Raw genomic sequence first — 4,853 nt, forward strand, 5'->3', positions numbered from 1 at the left:
TCTATGGATGCTTATGCTATCCGCATGTGAATGGAAAAATATATACATGTTTCTTAGCACTATAATACTAAATCTCATATTCTTGTTCTATGAACTATCTATATAGATCTCCAGTTTTAAACCCATGATGATTTTGTTCTATGAAATTTGAATAAAATTTGTAAAACTACATGTTACCTAATTACCTTGTCATATATATATATATATATATATATATATACATATATATATATATATATATATACATATATATATATATATATATATATATATATATACATATATATATATACATATATATATATATATATATATATATATATATATATATATGTATATATATATATATATAGAGAGAGAGAGAGAAGGGACTTTCTAAAATTAAATGCTACCAAATTTCCATGGAACGCTGAATTTCGTTGAATTCGTTAACTCTATAAGCTATGCTATATTTTATCGATATTTTTATTATGATGCTCGAAATTAGTTTTTGAATATTTTAATTTGATAATGACCCTATTCTATATTAGTTTGGGGTCTATGCAAGAAGTTAGGTCTCACTTTTGGACAAAAGGTGGAAATGTTTTTTTTTGTTGTTGAAATATCTTGTCAATTGATTCCAAAATATGAGGCATTTAGAGATTTATTATAAAAGAACTTTAGAAATAAAAATTGTTATGCCTTGAATCTCCTTTTCAAATATGTAATTTATTTTTATACTGATTGATAAATTATGTTTTTTTGCATGTATCTTTAAAAACCACTTTTTGGAAATGTATGTTTTAGGACCATATCATAGTCATGTATAAACACCATAATTTATTAAAAATTTAATAAATGGGCACTGGGATGAGCATAATTAGAATTTTGGAAAGAAATGAATGGGGACTGGGATAACCTAACCACCAAGTCTACTAATAATAATTTGCATGTATATATTTAATTTAATAATGTATAGTTATTTTATTATGACTTTTATTTTTAATCAATTGTTTGGGTAGCTTTGTTTATCAATTGATTTTCCATACAATGTATTGTTTTGAATAAGATGTAAATGTGTTCACCCAAATGAGTAGAATAAAATACTGGATATTTATGGATATATTTATGATAGAAAGAAATTTGTGTGAAGGGGAAATATGAGATCTATGCTTAACCTAAATTCCCAAAAGGAATGATCCAACTTGATTAATCACAAAGAAGTGATCAATGCACAACTGAATCAAACAATGGAGAATATGAAGAAGCAAAGAAATATTATAATCTACTATATAAAGTAAGTATTTATTACCTTGAATGAATAAAAGATAAATACTAACCTCAAAGTAGGGAAAATTTGGAAAATTTTGATTTTTGATGTTTGTGTATAGTTTCGGAGATTCTGAAATCTAATATGGACTAGAAATGTTGAGACAAAGAAAACCCTGAAAGCTTTTGTCCTTCTAAGGGTAGGTAGACCTTAACCTAGACAGTGGGGCACAATCTTCCCCTGGGGCATAATTATACCCCAAAAATGTTGACCTTGACGAAAACTGCTTTGACAAAAAATTTGTTCATGGATCTTGCAAGTTTGGCGAAGAGTGTATCCAAATATGCACTTTAATTCATTGTCATGTACCTGTATCTACAAGAAAATGGTTTTTGTTGTTTGGATGAGTGGTTTTCCCTGGTCAAACCCTGATTTGGAATCAACCTTAATAATGGAATTGAAATAGAGAATACTAGCAAGCAGTAGAAGTAAATCTAACAATGAAGCTATATTATTTGATAGATACAGAATTTTATTTTAAATGTAAACAAGTATATTGATATAAAAGCTTGGACATAACATTAGAAAATGTAAATCAAAATCTCCATGATTGTATGCTTGGAATTTTCCTTGAGAGAAGAATGAATATATCTAGAAGATGAACTAATGATCTTGAAGGAAGATCACACCATCACGATGGTTAGATCTAGGGTTTTGAATGGTGTATCTTGAATGCTTAAACCAAATCCCTTTAAAGGCTTGAATGCTTGAATCCTTGATATTCAATGGTAAACTTGAATTATTGAATGGTAGAATGTGGATGTTTAATCATAGAATTTTATCTCCTCATAAAAATTAGGTAGTCACTTCTGTTCCATGGATATAAAAATGAGGAAAGAAGGCTTCCTTATATAGAGATCTAGGGTACAAACTTCTAGAGAAGGCCGACATGGGAGTAGTAAATCGCAATCAACCTTAACCCCTAGAAATGGACCTAGATTAAATAAAATTGAAGAGTGTACAATTTAGAAACCTAAAAAAAATGACTTGGAAACATGAAAAACTTTCTGAAGCTCGATATCCCAAGACTCCCAGAACTTGAAAATTGGACTAAGAGATGAGGTCGACCCTGCCCTAGGTCAAAGTCAAGGTCATTTGTGACCTAGTTTAGGGTTGAGGTCATCCTTGATCTAGGTCAGGACCATCTTTGACACAAAAACTTAAAGTCCTTAGTTGAGTGTACACACACACACACACACACAGAGGGAGACAGAGAGAGAAGGGACTTTGTAAAATCAAATGCTACCAAATTTCCATGGAACGTTGAATTCCACTAAATTCCTTAACTCTATAAGCTATGTTATATTTTATCAATATTTTTATTATGATGCTCGAAATTAGTATTTGAATATTTTAATTTGATAATGATCCTATTCTATATTAGTTTGGGGTCTATGCAAGAAGTTGGGTCTCTCTTTTGGCCAAAAGGTGGAAGTGTTTTTCCTGTTGTTGAAATATCTTGTCAGTTGATTCCAAACTATGAGACATTTAGAGATTTATTATAGAAGAACTTCGGAAATAAAAATTGTTATGCCTTGAATCTCCTTTTCAAATATGTAATTTATTTTTATACCGATTGATAAATTATGTTTTTTTGTATGTATCTTTAAAAACCACTTTTTGGAAAAAAAATTTTAGGACCATATCATAGTCATGTATAGACACCATAATTAATTAAAAATTTAATAAATGGGGACTGGGATGACCTAACCACCAACTCTACTAATACTAATTTTCATGTATATATTTAATTTAATAATGTATATTTATTTTATTATGACTTTTATTTTTAATCAATTTTTTGGGTAGCTTTGTTTATCAATTGATTCACCATACAATGTATTGTTTTGAATAAGATGTAAATGTGTTCACCCAAATAAATAGAATAAAATATTGGATAGTTATGGAAATATTGATGATAGAAAGAAATTTGTGTGAAGGGGGAATATAATATCTATGATTAACATAAATTCCCAAAAGAAATGATCCAACTTGATTGATCACAAAGAAGTGATCAATGCACAACTGAATCAAACAATGGAGAATATGAAGAAGCAAAGAAATCTTATAATCTACTATAGAAAGTAAGTATTTAATACCTTGAATGAGTAAAAGATAAATACTAACTTCAAAGTAGGGATAATTTGGAAAATTTTGATTTTTGATGTTTGTGTATAGTTTCAGAGATTTTGCAATCTAATATGGACTAGAAATGTTGAGACAAACAAAACCCAGAAAGCTTTTGTCCTTCTAAGGGTACATAGACCTTAACCTAGATAGTGGGGCACAATCTTCCCCTGGGGCACAATTATACCCCAAAATTTTGACCTTGACATAAACTGCTTCGATAAAAATTTTGTTCATGGATCTTGTAAGTTTGACAAAGAGCGTATCCAAATATGCACTTTAATTCATTGTCTTGTACCTGTATCTACAAGAAAATGGTTTTTGTTGTTTAGATGAGTGGTTTTCCCTGGTCAAACCTTGATTTGGAATCAACCTTAATAATGGAATTGAAATAGAGAATACTAGCAAGTAGCAGAAGTAAATCTAACAATGAAGCTACAATATTCGATAGATACAAAATTTTATTTTAAATGTAAACAAGTATATTGATATAAAAGCTTGGACATAACATTAGAAAATGTAAATCAAAACCTCCATGATTGTATGCTTGGAATTTTCCTTGAGAGAAGAATTAATATATCTAGAAGATGAACTAATGATCTTGAAGGAAGATCACACCATCATGATGGTTAGATCTAGGGTTTTGAATGATGTATCTTGAATGCCTTAACCAAATCCCTTTAAAGCCTTGAATGATTAAATCCTTGATATTCAATGGTAAACTTGAATGCTTGAATGGTAGAATGTGGATGCTTGATCATAGAATTTTATCTCCTCATAAAAATTAAGTATTCACTTCCATTCCATGGATATAAAAATGAGGAAAGAAGGCTTCCTTATATAGAGATCTAGGGTACAAACTTCTAGAGAAGGCCGACATGGGAGTAGTAAATCCCAATTAACCTTAACCCATAGAAATGGACCTGGATTAAATCCAATTGAAGAGTGCACAATTTAGAAACCTAAAACAAATGACTTTGAAGAAAGAAAATGAAACTTTATGAAGCCCAATATCCCAAGACTCCCAGAACTTGAAAATTGGACCTAGGGTAAGAGATGAGGTTGACCCTGCCCTAGGTCAGAGTCCGAGTCATTTGTGACCTAGTTTAGGGTTGAGGTCATCCTTGATCTAGGTTAGGGCCATCCTTGAAACAAAAATTTAAAGTCCTTAGTTGAGTCTAGACACAGAGAGAGAGAGAGAGAGAGAGAGAGAGAGAGAGAGAGAGAGAGAGAGAGAGAGAGAGAGAGAGAGAGTGGGGGGGGGAGGGGGAGAGAGAATAGGGGGGGGAAACCAGATCCATGAAAAGACACATTCAAGGCACTTGACATAACCCTAGACCACTTAATCAGAGGGCTAAATGCTCTTAACATGGAATACATGTTTAATGAACCAAACCATAATCAAAGAAGTAGGACA

The sequence above is a fragment of the Cupressus sempervirens genome, chromosome 11 (genome assembly GCF_028749045.1).
Source record: "Cupressus sempervirens isolate cs-2001-9-10 chromosome 11, ASM2874904v1, whole genome shotgun sequence".
Taxonomy (NCBI): Eukaryota; Viridiplantae; Streptophyta; class Pinopsida; order Cupressales; family Cupressaceae; genus Cupressus; species Cupressus sempervirens.